Here is a 15,880-nt window from a genome sequence, read left to right on the forward strand (position 1 = left end):
TTTTGGTTACTTCCAAGTTGCATTCTGGATTTGATGATTATATCAAATGGTTGGTTTTGAACTCATTTCCTGAGCAGTTGCAATGAAAGCACCTTAATGGTCAAATCAAAATTTCTCTTTTTTCAGCTCATTGTTTTCCATGTACATTGGAGAACAGATCCAAACTAAAAATTGGTACGGTATATAAATAGGATACATTGTGAAGAAGGATCAATTGTTGCCATGAAAAAGTTAAAATTTGGATCAATGCAACATATAACTGAAACTGAAGTTCTTCCACATCTCTAACAATCAGAACATCTTCAACCTTCAGATTTCCTTTTCTTATTCGATTTTTTTTGCTTAGGATGTTCTAATGATCCAGAAGAGACATCAGCTCTATGTTCTTTTCCTAAAATCTTGGAGGGAATGGTCAATCGACCTACCGGCTCATCCACATGTCTTCTCAATGGACTCTTTGATGCATCCCCGGACCCAGAACTTCTGTTTCTTGGAGTACGTATAGAGGAAGTATAGCCACTCATAGCCCCTAAACTTCTTGTCCTTGTACTTTGCGTAGGAGTTGTATAACGATGCACTGAACTTGTCAAGGAAGCAGCAGACCTTTGCACCATTTGTTTAATGGCTAACCCACCAGATTTCAGTTCACTGGGCTCCGGATAATGCAGTAGAGAAACGCGCCATGAGATCTTCCCAGTTGTTACCACATATAAGTCATATTCAAGTGTAGTGTCATTGAAAACAATAACAGCATCGAGCTACATTTCATTCACACGAAAATCTGGAGTGAGATCTTTGATTCTTTAGCTTTAAATAAACCATTTGAGCAAAACCATAATTGGATTTGTTGTTTTAGTTTTACATGATTCTGCTAGCAATACCTATTTCATCAAACGTCACAGAAACTTTTGCATGCAACAAGGCCCGTGATATTATAAATCCATAGAGTAATTTAGGACATGCCTTTGTTAATATAGACTCAAACTCAACATCTTAAATAGGTAACCGGAATAGGTTTCTCTATCTTCACTTTCCCTGTTTCAACAACTCAAATAACTCATAACTTGCTTTGACTGTAATATTTTTTTGGCCAACCAATGTTCAACTTAGAACCTACTCCCATTATGGGAGCTTGATAGATATTTCTCCAGAAACTTCTCTCCTAAAAGAGCTGCATTTGGATATAAAAAGCATGCACTTTACAATGATTGTCAATTTATTATTTTTCTTAGATAAAATAAAAATGCCACTCGTGACTCAACCAATAACAACAATAATAGTAGCCATTGCATGTTAAATATGCAGATAATTACCGATTCTGGACTCTGATGTTGATGACAGGAATACAGTCGCTTCTGGCTCCTGTGACTTGAAACTTACCACTTCATACGATTTTCCTATGACAATATTGACATAAAACAATGCCATCCATCATCATCGTTGACATAATATTGGATTTCAACAAATTTAGAAACCACTTTTGCACAAAACCATCAAATGCAGGAAACAATGGAATAACATAGAAGTGATCAGTGACACAGCAGTACCAGATGAACCCTCAAAACTACCCAGATGTCCATCATGATGAAGCATCAAAGACACTTGCTGTCCAGTCAAATCAAGAGCCTGGAACACCCAAAAGCATGATAATGTAACACGTAAAACAAACAACAACAGCACTAACAAAATTAGGCTTCATATTACTAGACTGACTTCTCTTCTGCAATAACCAGCAATCACCATCAAATTCACCAAATTATGAATGGTAAAGCATCCTCTATTGTATAATCTTTCAAAATTTTCAAATTTTACTCGAATTGATTAAAGTCAAGAAAGATTAACAGAATATTAACTGAAAATTAATTTCTAAAAATTGATCGTTTTCAATTAATTGCGCATTAACAAAAATTAATGATCTCTCAACTGGAAATCCCGCATAAATGGAGCTAAAAGTATGAGAAAACTAATGAAAATGATAAGCGAAAGCAGAAATAAAAGTAATTGGATTAAAAAAAAAGGTTACTTGATTAACATTGAATCAGCCAGAGCTCCTTTGAATCGTTCAAATTGAGTTCAATGAGAGGATCCTTTTTCACTTCTTAAAATTCTTCTGGAGCTCTATACATCGCGAGTTCTTCACTGCTACTCCCCTCCATAGGTTTTAGGGTTTTAGCGGCGGAGTTTTAGTACAGAACTGGAAGTGACGCAGGTTAACGGGCTTTAGTACAGAACTGGAATCCTAATCGTATCCTATCCTATCCTAATCCTATCCTAAACTACATAAAGCCGCAAATCCTCATCTACAGTCAATTGTCCTGGTTTCCATGTAATTCGGGTGCTGATTTTGGACTTTTGTGTCTTTTCCCTGGCTGTGGAGTTGATATCTCATAGTATTGCTGTCCTCATTTCTCATTTTATCATCATTTACATTTCGATTATGCCCTCTTATCTTGGTTTCTTTGTAATTAATATCCCAATTTTGTACTTTGTGGTCTTTGGCTGTCATGCCTTTAGGGGTATGAATCGAAATCGGTAATTCAAAATATTGAAATCGGAATTTTTCGAAATTTTGGTATCAAAATTTTCGACCAATTTCGATTTCGAATTCACCAGCTTCGAATTCAAATTCGTTCCGAATTCAATTCGAAATTCGGTAAATTTCGATTTCACCGAATTCATAAATATAAAATTATTATTATTATTATTATTATATAAATGTTATATTACATATATATAAAAATACACATATGAGAATGAATTTGAAATCGAAATAGGAATTCCAAATCACCAAATTCAATAATATAAAAATTATTATTATAATATAAATGTTATATTATATATAATAATATTATATATATATGAAAAACATAGTTGAAATCCAAATAGGAATTCCGAATTCCGAATTCCGAATTCCGATTTCGAATTGTGAATTCGAAATCCGAATTTCCGATTTGAAAAATCCCGTTACCGAATTCGATCCGATTTCTTCTAATTTGAAATCGGATATTCTGATTTCCATTCCAAATTGCTGAATTCAAAATTCCGAATTCAATTCGAATTCGATCGATAAATCGATATTTTACGATTTTGCACACCCCTACATGCCTCTGCCTTTGTTTCCCTCGAAAAATCTACATATGAATCTACAATATACATGTATTGGTTGTGTCCGTTTTTATAATAGGATATGAATTTTATGCAAAATTTGAGTCTATAATCTAGATATATTAAATGTCTCCGTTTTTAGTTTTTCATATATGAATTTTCTGCAAAATGTATATATGAATTTTTTGCATGACATAAATACATGCACAAAAAATTTGCATCTCTAGAAATATTCATTTTCTCACCAAAATAAATATATGGACAAAAATTCCTTGTTTGCTCAATAAATTATAAATCAATTGTGCTCCTTTGTATTACCTTATATTCATATAAAAATCCGAGTTGAACAGTTTTTGTTAATTATATTTAATTATTAGCTTATAGCTTTTACATTTTAAGACTGAGTGACATAAAATAAATATAGCAAATACAAAGTGATAATTAGTTAGATATATGTCTATAAATAAATAAAAATATTTGTTTTACAAAAAATGCTTGCCAGTAAAAGTGATCATTAATTACATTCTTGTTCTAAAAAATGTAAGATAATTTCCCTGCATTTCAAAAATGTTACTTTCACGATATTTGTTTTCAGCGTTGCTTTTATTCTCTATACAAATGATAATTAATCGGATATTTGCTTGAAAAAATATAGGATAGTTTCCCTCTATTTCAAAAATGTTACTTTGATAATATTCCTTAATTAATAAATTATTACCATGGCATGTGTCTTTTCTATAGAATTGTGTATTCACAATTTTCTATTTTCTTTAACCGTCTCTCTTTTTTTTTTTTTGAAAGAAAACCTCCATTCATTGCAAATCGTCAAGGGCAGCATCTATAACAATCTTGGGGAAGTTTACAAACCATACCCTGCTTCCCTTAAGAGATAACGACAATTTTGACATGATGTGGGCAAGAACATTGTTAGTCCTCCTCACATAACTAACCTTGACAAAATCAAAAGAATTCAGCATAGATCTGATGCCATGAATTAAATTACCTATCAATGACAAATCGGGTCATTGCTGTTAATCCTTTGAACAATATTTAAAGCATCCCCTTTGAGCAAAAAAATGTGTGATTCCAAAGTCTCTTGCAAACTCCAAAGCACTGAGAAATGCCAAGCATTCCACATGTTCTGCATTGTGAGCTCCATTGACCCGTGCAGCCATTACAACCTCCACTTGACCTAAGCGATTCCTGAAGACCACACCAACTCCAACTGCTTCTTCAGAGAAGGCTCCATCCATATTAATTTTCAGATAACTCTCATCTGGTGCAACCCATTTGGTAGTCTACATATGTCGTCGTGTTCCTTTCTTGTTGTGGATATTCCAATACTCATGCAAGAAAGCCTGAGCATATTCACCCACTTGTGTTGCATCCCGATCCTTGCCTGCGAATAATGCCTGGTTTCTGCTTTTCCAAATCATCCACATGGTTACCACAATGAGTTCTGCTATTTCTTTTCTTGAACCTTCAAAAATAGTCAAACCAGTCCTTAAAGTTTGATGCAGCATGCTTGCAAATTGCTTTCAGCATCCCCATTCTCGACCAGACTTCTTGAGCAAAAACACAATAAAAAAATATATGCTCATCGGTCTCTTGATCATAGCCACACCAATTGCAGCTCAGTACACCTTTCTTAAGCCTATATGATAAATTCTGCCTCGTTGGCAAAATACCAGAGCATGCTCGCCATACAAAGATTCTGACCTTTGGAGGGATGTTCAAGTTCCAAATTTTAAGCCAGAAAGACTTCTCATTACTGCTGGATAATGCCCCCTCCCCACCTTGTTCCAACCTCTGCAAGGTCCTTGCTAAATGGTACGCTGACCGTACGTCAAAATTCCCATTTTTATTATAATACCATACTAACTCATCCTTAGCCCACCATGGGGAGAGAGGAATTTTCTGAATAATTTGTACCTCATAACTCAAGAATAGAGCGTAAAGCAAGTCCAGCCTTCAACCACCAGAATGGGCGTCAATTAAGTCACATACTCTAGTGTCTGGCCACAGAGTTTTTGAGCATTGTGACACTCGGAAGGATGGAGGATAGGGTAACCAAGGATCATCCCAGACCTTTATATTTGAACCATCACCCACTCGCCAAACCATGCCTCTTTGTAGTAAGCTTCTTCCTTCTAATAAACTCCTCCATAGATAAGACGGATTACTCCCTAATTTGGCATTCAAGAAATCTGTCTTAGCAAAATATTTGTATTAATATCCCAACTTTGTATTTTGTGGTCTTTGGCTGTCATGCCTCTAGGGGTGTGAATCGGAATCAAAATCGGTAATTCAGAACATTGAAATCGGAATTTTTCAAAATTTTGGTATCAAAATTTTCGACCAATTTCGATTTTGAATTCACCAACTCCGAATTCAAATTCGTTTCGAATTCAATTCGGAATTCGGTAAATTTTGATTTCACTAAATTCATGAATATAAAATTATTATTATTATTATGAATATTTCGGAACGGCATGGTATGGCGAAATTCGAAAGGCTTGAAAAGTAAGTTTGAGAAGTAGGTATTTGGAAGAGGAGTTTTTGGGATAAATTGGGTAAAGAGATTGAAGAAGTATTTTTCTGGATATATTGTGAGAATCTTCTTGACATGAATATAGGCTGCTTTTTGGTCAATTCTGATCTCAATTTCATGAATGACCAATTTTGCCAATGAAGGTTCAACCTGTATCTCTTGTTTAGTAGTCTGCCTTTCTTCATTTTTTTGTTTGAGCAGAGGGACAGTCAATCCTCTACGGAAAATATAAAGGCTGAATGTGTTGTTTTTGTTCGAATATTTCGAACATCACCTTTCTTGGAATATTGATTGGAGATTTGACCAGATTTGTTTGAGGAAATATTTCTTGTATCTGAGACTGTCTTCTTGACCTATTGAAGATCCATGTCTCTTCTGTTTATCCCTTGTATTTGCTGGAAAACCATGTTCCTTCTGTATAAGTTTCCACCTTGAGGTTTGGGTACTCAATATTAAGTACCTCTAGCTTATTAGGCTGCAATTGTTTGTATGTTATGAAAGAATATATAGAAATTTAGGAATTTCTTTATTATTTGTAGAATTCTCTTTTGAGTTTTTCAAAGAAATAAGTTTGTTATTATCAGACAAGTTTGAAATAGATGATTGTGAAAATTCAGTAGTACTTTGGCTTTTGACAATCTGAATTTTTTCTTTAGAAGAAATAATCTTTGTTTCTGAATTTCTAATAGCCATTGGTTTGACAAGCGTTTGGGAAGGAATTTTATCTTCAGCAATTTCTGCTTGAAGATTTTTACAATTTATTGGTTTGGCACTAGGTTGAGTTTTGGTCAAAACATTTATTGTGGAATATCCTATGTCTATAGAATCTCCTACGTCTTTCTCAAGATTGGTAGTATTATCAGGACTATTCATTGGTTGATCGGATGCCGGAAGTTTTGGAATTCCTGAAAAATCTTGGTTTGATAAATCTATTGGGTTTAATCAATCTATGGGCGAATCTGATAGATCTATAAGCTTGTTTTTTAGGAATTTTGTGGATCTGGTAGGTTTATAGATCCTGGTGTGGATATATTTGAAAATGATTTTGGTGGATCTATTGATTCTGTTGGGAGTTTATGAAGGGATCCTTGGATAGGAATTGTTTGAGACAGACCTTTGGATAGATCTAAGGGTTTTAACTTAGTTTAGACTGAATCTACAAGATCTGGTATGCAATCCTGAGTTTTTAAAGTTTTTGATATAGAGGATGCAGGTTTTGATACAGTTTGATCTAGATCTACGGAGTCTAATGTAGATCTATGAACATTTGTATTTTCAGGCATAATTTTTTATGCTATTTGAACTGGTTTTATGAATTCTGGTGTAGACTCCTGAGACTCATACCAGTCAAAGAAATGAATATTTTGTTTTATTTTTCTTAAAAATTCATAAAAGTTGTGTTGTATATTTTTTCGGGTTTCACCCTGGTATTTTTCAAAAAATTGTTTTCTTTTAATTTGATTGTGGTTTGCAAAGAATTCAGATCTTAGTTTTTGTTTATCAATTTCAAATTTAGGGAGTTTGTTTTCAAATCTTTTTTGAATAAGGATTGATTGCTCAATTCGAGCAATTCTAGTTTGAAGATCCTCCATTTGTTTATTGTTTAAGGAAGACTTGAGAAGGCTAGAGTTTGTTTAATAAGAAGTCATGAGTAGAGGAAAGTAAATAAATAAAAAAAAACAATTTTCCTGAAATTAATCGACCTTATAATCCTCTTCCCTTTAGCACAGAATCCTTCAGGATCCATGGAGGATAAACTATTTTTCTTAAACCATTATAATAAAGATAGTGAGGACGCTATAAGAATAAATCTAATCCTTTGAGAAAGATTGACTATACATGACGACCATATTTCCATCATAATAAAGATAGTGATGAGGCTACAAGAATAGATCTAACCTTTTAAGAAAGATTAACTACGCATGACGACTATATTTTCAAACAAAAATAATATCAGCAGTATAAACCTATGAAACCAGATCTGAATCTCTGAACACTTCACTGTCCTAGATCTCGGACCACAGGAACCTCAACATCGCTACAGGACTTATTGCTAAATCCCATGGCCTTACTGTCTGGACCGAAGGTTGGCAATTACAGGCTCCATGTCCATTAGTCCAACCATAGTCCATAAATAGATACTATTAATATTATAATAAGTTTGAATACATGAGATAGTAATCACGAAGTTAACCAGTCTCATTAGACAGGTCTAAACTTGTAGATCTACACTAGCAACATCATAAATAAAGAAATATGGTAATCATGAAGTCAAGCAATCTCATCAGACAAATCTAAACTTGTAGATCTACACTAGCAACATTATAATTAGCAAAGAAGGATAGCCATCACCCACTTCCCCCTCTGGCTCTGATACCAGACGGGTCGAGAGGTTAGCCTCTTAAACCAGGAAAGTAGATAAAATAATTAAAACTTATCACTTTTCCCTTAAAATTAAGTGATAAGTTATTCACTTATCACTTAATGTGATACACACTCAAATGTATCAAATCTAGTACTTAACGATTTAAAAAATTAATTGATTCGTACTTTAGATTTTAAAATTTAGACTTCAGTTTTTAGATTTCAATTCTATCAAATGCACTCTTATGGCTAGTTTGAGAGATGAGATTTGATAGGAAAAGAAAAGAAACTGGAAGGAAGGAATATTTTTCTTTCATTTGCGAGTTTACTCACGACAAAAAACAAAGGATTTGGTCTTATTTGAAGGGATTCAGTGTTTGAATCCCACTGTCGATTCCCTCCAGTGTTTGAATTCTACTGTCAATGTGAGAGTTGTATTATTGGATGATTTGTAAGAATTTTTATAAACGATATATGGTTCTAGAGGTATGCCCAAATGGAGTTGGTCTGATTTGGAGAGATTCAGTTTTTGAATCTCGCTGTTGATGTGAAAACTGTGTTATTGGGCGATTTGTGAGAACTTTTGTAAGCGATATATGGTTCCGGAGCTATGCCCAAAAATATTTAAAAAAAGTGATAGTTCATATACAAATGTCTCGGATGCATGTCCTGACCTATGGTGATAATCGGAATCAAATTCATTCAAACATTTTTTTTTCTACCAAAAAAATGGGTAGTTCATAAAATTTACGATACCACAGCATGACGATAGTAGCTCTCCATTATTGTGAAATTTTTTTTTAACAGTTTTGCTTTTTTACCAATTTGATTGAGACAAAAAATTATCTCGTGAGTAAATCACAGCCACGCATTTTAAAAGATGAAAATTTGAGCCAATCTGGACCCTTAATCTTTGCTAACTCGCAATGGCAATGGTCCTCATGCTCAACAGCTTCCACTGTAAAGGACTCCATAAACTATTACTTACTAACGAACTAGGAGAGATAAATCGCGCTTTGCATGGTGGAGTACAAAATGTGAATGCCCATGAAGGATTAAAATTATGTAAATAGTAGTTGGGATTGCTGATAAGTAATTTTAGATTGGAATTAATATTGGAGTTATATGTATTGATTAACAACAGAAAATTGTGGGAGAAATGTAACAAGATAATTTGGTAACCGAGCTATTTGTTTTGTTTTAGGAAACGATTACTAATATATTAAAGGTGAAATGTATGATGCCATGGATACATGATTTCTATTCCGTTGATTCCGAAAATTAAAACAGCAAGGGATGTATGGGATTGGGGTATGTATTTCTCCTTGTTGAAGACCATGATCATCAACAAATTTGTTCCAGTTTTTGTGAAATCTGTTCTCGGTCTTTCCAATGATATGGGTTTTAGTTCCACTTGTGAGGACCATAGTTGGGGTTCTTGATTCATGTAATCTCGGATGAGCATCCTTGGGAATTTCCTGCAAAAAAAGAAATCTGTGTAATAAAGATAAACAAAGAAGGAGTGGATTAGAAAACCATGAATTTGTTTAACAGGAGAACGTGCACACTATTGTGTACTTAGCATAAGACGAAAAAATTTGGTAAAAAGCATCTAATGCCATAAGATCATGAGAAAAGAATCGATTGATTGATGAGGTGACCAAAGTTGCACCCGGTTGGCTTTTGATATTTTTTGTAATGAAAGGAAAGGATGTGTGAGTGCATATATAACTTAGGAATATAGTATAAGAGCAATAGAACTGCAGTTCCCTCATGAAATGAACAATTCATAAGGGATCATTGGCAAGTGCAAGTCCAGCTTGTCCAGATTTGTAGATGATTGGTCAAGAAAGTCAGTGCATCATTTATGAAATTGCCCCTTCTTCGTAAGAAAAGCATATCATTTAGGTCAATATAGTTGTGCTTGCAAATAATTTTCCATTCTCCTTCAAAACAATGATCTGTGATTTTCAAACTCCATTCGGCAAGGCCATGTTTAACTGTAATGGTCTATCCCTTTGCAAAGTTATTATAACGAAACATTTCCACAGGAATTTTCTGCGAACATAAGACATCGGTAAATATATAATAAAGGTAATCTAAGAGCTAGCACCAGTTATTAAGAACACCTGTTTCTCCATATCTGTGCAGAAGAGTACCTAGCATCAAGGCTGTCTATTCAATATTCGGGTAATCTTTGGTGGCTCTATGGAAAAAAGAAAAACAATAAGATTTTCATGTATTTTATAACGCTGTTGTAATCAGGAAAGGATACTTGCCTTGGGGTATGAATGCCTCTGAAGAAATAAGGATGATATTTTGCAACCATTGTTTAACCGATGCAAGCGAAAATAACGATGGTTCACCCATGTAGGCAAATACCATGGGGAAAGCCTCTGCAAAATTTTTTTCGACATAGTATACTATTTTTCCCTCTTGGTTATTAACATCGGTTGCTGCGTGGATCTTATTATGATCAAACGTGCGAAGATAAAACTTGACCTTGTTGGCAACTCGAACTAACTCCCATCTTTTAAACAGATTTTTTGTCCCATTCATTTCTACTGCTAAATATTTATGGGGAAAGGTTAGGAAGAAATGCTAAGTAGAAAACTTTGGAGAAGTTTTCTATTGTAAAAAGAGTAGTGTCTAAATTTTTTGTTTAGATATATTCGCAGCGAAGTTGCACATTTGGCCGCCTTGTTGTGTAGAAAAAGTATGAAAGAATGAGGAGCAGTTGGAAGGAAAAGAGAACATAAACAATGCGCGAACAAATATGAGTACCAATGCGACTGTGTAGCATTTTTAAACAATAAGTAAAGATAGCGAGAGAGAGAGAGAGCCATTTAATATAAATGTGCTACTCTTGGTTGAAATTCTTGAATGTAGGTGGACGTTGGATGCAGCATTGACTGAAATGCAATTGTGCATTAATGAATATATTTGTTGTGTTTGCATTAATTGGAATTGATCATCGAGACGTTAAAAGTTGTCAATCTATGGGTAGAAGTCATCCGATTGTTCATATTATATATAATGAATTGTAGCAGATAATTTAATGACTAATAAGGGATAGCAATACTTCTAAGACATTTGTTCAGACGGTTGATAAAGCTAATGCTTCAAAAAGGTGGGTTATAAGTTCGAGATATAGTTTCAAAAGCTGCAACATAGTCGATGCTTTAAGCATTAACAAAATACACAGACATCTGGATTCATAGTCAGAAAACAAAGGAACGAAAACTCAATCAATTTTTCTTTGCCTTTTTGTTGATGTTTGCCTTCTCATCTTTGGATGTACCTTCATTTGCATCTTCAGATTGTTCAAATTTTGTATCAAGACAAATTCGCACCTTTAATGAAGAAACTTGGTTTTCTAAACAGCAATTTATTGAGAATCATCAGCGAACGAAATAAATTGAGTATTCATAGCTGTAACAGTTTTTTTTAATACATACAAACCTGGTGCTGCAACTGTTGGGACAGTATTGCCAATTTCCTGAGAAATAGTCTGGACATTAGGATCTGCAGACCTGTTAGCAGATTCTTCAGTGCTGGCATCCTTAAAATAGTAGACAATAGTAGCTGATGACCTCCTCCATCTCTGGTAGTTGCTGGCTTTAACTGTATTATGAACATCTTTGATTGAAGTTCTTCATGGACTTTTTCCAGTGGCAATTCTGAATTCTATGTATAAAAGCAATAAAAATGTCATTGATGTTTTCAAAATTTCTTTAAGACTTTTTATGGATACCTATCAAACCTCTTTGTGATAATTCATTGCTTCAAGTGCAGTAAATGTGAGCAAACTTTTAGCTAAGTCACTAAACACGGATGCAGTGAGTGTGTCAGTGTGGTCAGTGAGGTCTATATCAAAACGACACCTGCATGTAATAAAGCCTGAGTTAGGATTAGAGAATACGTTGATTTTGAGTAACACCTGGTAATTTGACACAAAGTAATGAATTGCATGTTGAGATTGCCTTCCTGGGAGAAGCTTGTTGTTTCTCATTATAGTGATTGCAAGTATATATAGTTCCAAAGTTTGCTACAGTCATGCGTTGGCATTTTACGCAACCCATGTAATAATATTTTTGAACAATGTGCTGGAAAGAAACCTTTGCCTTAACCCATGAAACCTAGAAATATCGAAAATCAAAGAGACGAGTTATTTTTTGCTGCCTACTGAAAAAGGGGAAAAATTAAAAAGGATACAAATGTAAGCCTTCCGTGTTGGAACAACATCAATGATAGAAATAATTTTCTGTTGTGATTGGTGAAATAGCTGAGGACTTTGTTTAGCATGCATGCTATCCTAAAGAAGCCCCATAAAGCTGTTTTCATTTCTCGCAGCCCTGTGGAAAATCATAAACGTAAGTGGTAATACCAAATACTAAGTAATGGCATGTGAGAAGAACTGGAAAAAATCTTAGGAAGAAAGGGGAAAAAACCAATGCTTTAGATAATTAGCTTCTCTGACAAGTGGATTGACAAGAATAACCGAGTCATTCTTGGCTGACAAAGCAATTCCTAGCAGACAAAGATAGTCAGACAAAGTATTAATACGGGGCAGTTGAGCATAAAATATATCTAAGCACCATTGTACATAACAGCATTGAGTCTGCGACATATTAAAACATGATGCTTATCTTTTAGCTCAGTGATAGATTTTCCTTAATTTTCAATGAACTCATTCCAGATAGACAACAGAATAGGAGTCATTCTATGCAATATCAAGAACAGAAAAATGCCTGTTACTTTTATAATAGCGATGTAATTGTCAATTGTTTCATGATTCATAATGCAGCAAAGAAAGAACCAGAAAAGACTTTACTCTTCCTTCACATGCCAAAATTTTTGCACCAGTGATTCACTTGAATCTTTATGGACTGGAATAACCGACGATGCATGAATGACTATTCCAATGACATCTATATTAAGCAAAACAAGCAAGATAACTCAGATACGATTTTTTTCTTCATATAAGATCAATAGAAAATATACTATAGATTGTGTTCTATATTGACCAACAGTTTCATGTTTCAAGTCTGCGTAAGGAGCCAGGTCTTTATAAGCCGTGAAATCAAAGTGGAATGGCAACACACTTGAGTCAGCTTCATCAATTTCGTCTACAACAGTTTTGGTGCTTATAATCCACTGGAGCTTAAGTCCATCAAGCTGGAACCTTTCAGCAGTAGCCCTGACTTCAGCATTTGAGATGCGATATTTTTTCTAAAGCTTGAGCTTACCCATTTTCTGTATGGCATAGTCAAAAAGTACTCCCTGGATTTTTGACCCCTGAAAAAATAAGTTTCATAGAAAAAAGGCTATTTTATGGATATTGAGTACAAATTAATAAAGTTGTTAATAACTGTAAAAGATACATAGCATTATAGAAAAATAGATTTTGACAACAAGCTTTCAAAAGTAATATAAGCATACTTTTGAGTCAACAAAAATGAACTTTTGCCATTTTGTTGGAGTAGAGAGGGCAGAGCCAACATTCAATTTTTCTTGGACTGTTACTATAGCTGTCCAAGATTTTATTCCACGCTTTATGTTTTCAATGAACAAAACATCACCCATTCTGCACCAAAGATGTACGAAAGTCCATAAGGTCATGGCAGAACAAAAAAAAAGTTAGAGATAAAGATACAAGTCTGATAAAAACTGCCACTAAGTTCAGAAAAGACGTGCATAAATCTACCCAGGTGGCAATACCTTAGTATAGATAGTCATTTAGCAGCTAATTCAAGGATTTCACGATAGACAACATTCATTGTTTTAGATTCAAGCACAATATTAGCATCATAAAAGGTTGGTGGCATTATGAGGACCTTAACTGCACTAGCCATTTTAGAGCGAGACAAAGCAACATATAACTGTCCGTGTGAGAACACGGGTTCATGTTGATAAATACCAACCCGATCTAATGTCTGGCCCTGCGACTTATTGATGGCCATGGCAAAACACAGCTTCACTGGAAACTGTGTGCGTTTAAATGGAATGCCATTTTTTTCATTATCAGATGTTTGAAGAGGAATTCTAGACAGGATCACTCTCTTGCCTTGATGTTGGCCTACTGCAATTTTTGCACAAAGGGCATGTTGTCTAAGCTGTTTGCAAACAAGCCTTATTCCATTGCACAATCCCTCTGTGGGATTTAGGTTCTTAAGGAGAATGATTGGACAGTTTTCCTTTAAGACTAATTGGGGGGCAACCCTTTTGGATTCAAAGAATTCAGGAAATCTTAATGATATCCCTGATCCTTTTCATTGAGAGTCTTGTCTGTACTCATGAAAACAAAAGCTTGTCCAGGGAATCAATCAATGAGCACATCATTGATATCATCAACACAGGAATTCTTTGGTGTAAGGATACACCTACTGATCATTGCATATGGATCTATTGAATAAGCATGCAGGTCTGAAAAGGCGAAGCCTATCAATCTAAGTAAATAAGAATCTGGGTAGATATATATGTATATACTCAGCATATCAAAATGTGAATCATGTAAACTAAGATTGCGAAATCTGTACTGACTTGTCGAGTGATATATCTTTATTATCAAATTGAATTAATATGTCTTTACGCAAAGATATTTTCCCTTCCTCATCTTCTGGCTCGTGTCCCTCTCCTACTCTCAAAAGAAACCTCGAGTATTGGTGATTTGAAATAGCTCGCATATTCTCTGATAAAGTTATTTTTTGAAAAGTTCTCCATAGAGGTGAATGAACAAAGCTAGCCTCAATCTGTTGGTCCTTTGAACCATTTGGTATAACATGCAAGGTTTGATGGAAATCACCTCCAAAAACCATGATCTTACCTCCAAAAGGTTTATCAGAATCCATGACATTCTTTAGTAGCAAGTCAAATGCCTCAATAGTATCTTTTTTAGTCATGGACGCTTCATGCCAGAGAATTAGTTTAGCAAGCATGATCAGTCTTGCAATAGAGCTTTGTTTGCTAATTTGACAAATTTTGTTTGCGGAAACATCTAAGGGAATTTTAAATCGTGAGTAGGCAGTCTGTCCTCCTGGAACAATAGAAGCAACCACACTAGATGAAACAACAGTTATCGCTATGTGGCCACTAGACCTAAGCGTTGCAAGAAAGGAATGATAAAGGAATGTTTTTCCTATTCCACCAGGCCCATCAACAAAAAAACTTCCACTTCCTGAGGAAAGAACTTCAGGCATAATAACATCAAAGGCAGTCTCTGTCTTTTCTTTGACTGTAATTTTTTTTGGCCAACCAAGGTTCAACTTAGAACCTACTACAATTATGGGAACTTGATGGATATTTCTCCAGAAACTTCTCTCCTAAAAGAGCTGCATTTGGATATAAAAAGCATGCACTTTACAATGATTGTCAATTTATTATTTTTCTTAGATAAAATAAAAACGTCACTCGTGACTCAACCAATAACAATAATAATAGTAGCCATTACATGTTAAATACGCAGATAATTACAGATTCTGGACTCTGATGTTGATGACAAGAATACAGTCGCTTCTAACTCCTGTGACTCGAAACTTACCACTTCATACGATTTTCCTATGACAATATTGACATAAAACAATGCCATCCATCATCATCGTTGACATAATCTTGGATTTTAACAAATTTAGAAACCACTTTTACACAAAACCATCAAATGCAGGAAACAATGGAATAACATAGAAGTGATAAGTGACATAACAGTAATAGATGAACCCTCAAAACTACCCAGATGTCCATCATGGTGAAGCTTCAAAGACACTTGCTGTCCAATCAAATCAGGAGCCTGGAACACCCAAAAGCATGATAATGTAAAACATAAAACAAACAACAATTTCAGTTATAACAAACAATAATTTT

At 34.6% G+C, this 15,880-nt stretch overlaps 1 pseudogene; it reads right to left on the reverse strand.

The window, feature by feature from the left end:
• Positions 1-171: 171 nt before the first annotated feature.
• Positions 172-2,156, reverse strand: LOC113696629 (mediator-associated protein 2-like; annotated as a pseudogene).
• Positions 2,157-15,880: the final 13,724 nt, after the last annotated feature.

The sequence above is a fragment of the Coffea arabica genome, chromosome 6e, assembly GCF_036785885.1.
Source record: "Coffea arabica cultivar ET-39 chromosome 6e, Coffea Arabica ET-39 HiFi, whole genome shotgun sequence".
Lineage (NCBI taxonomy): Eukaryota > Viridiplantae > Streptophyta > Magnoliopsida > Gentianales > Rubiaceae > Coffea > Coffea arabica.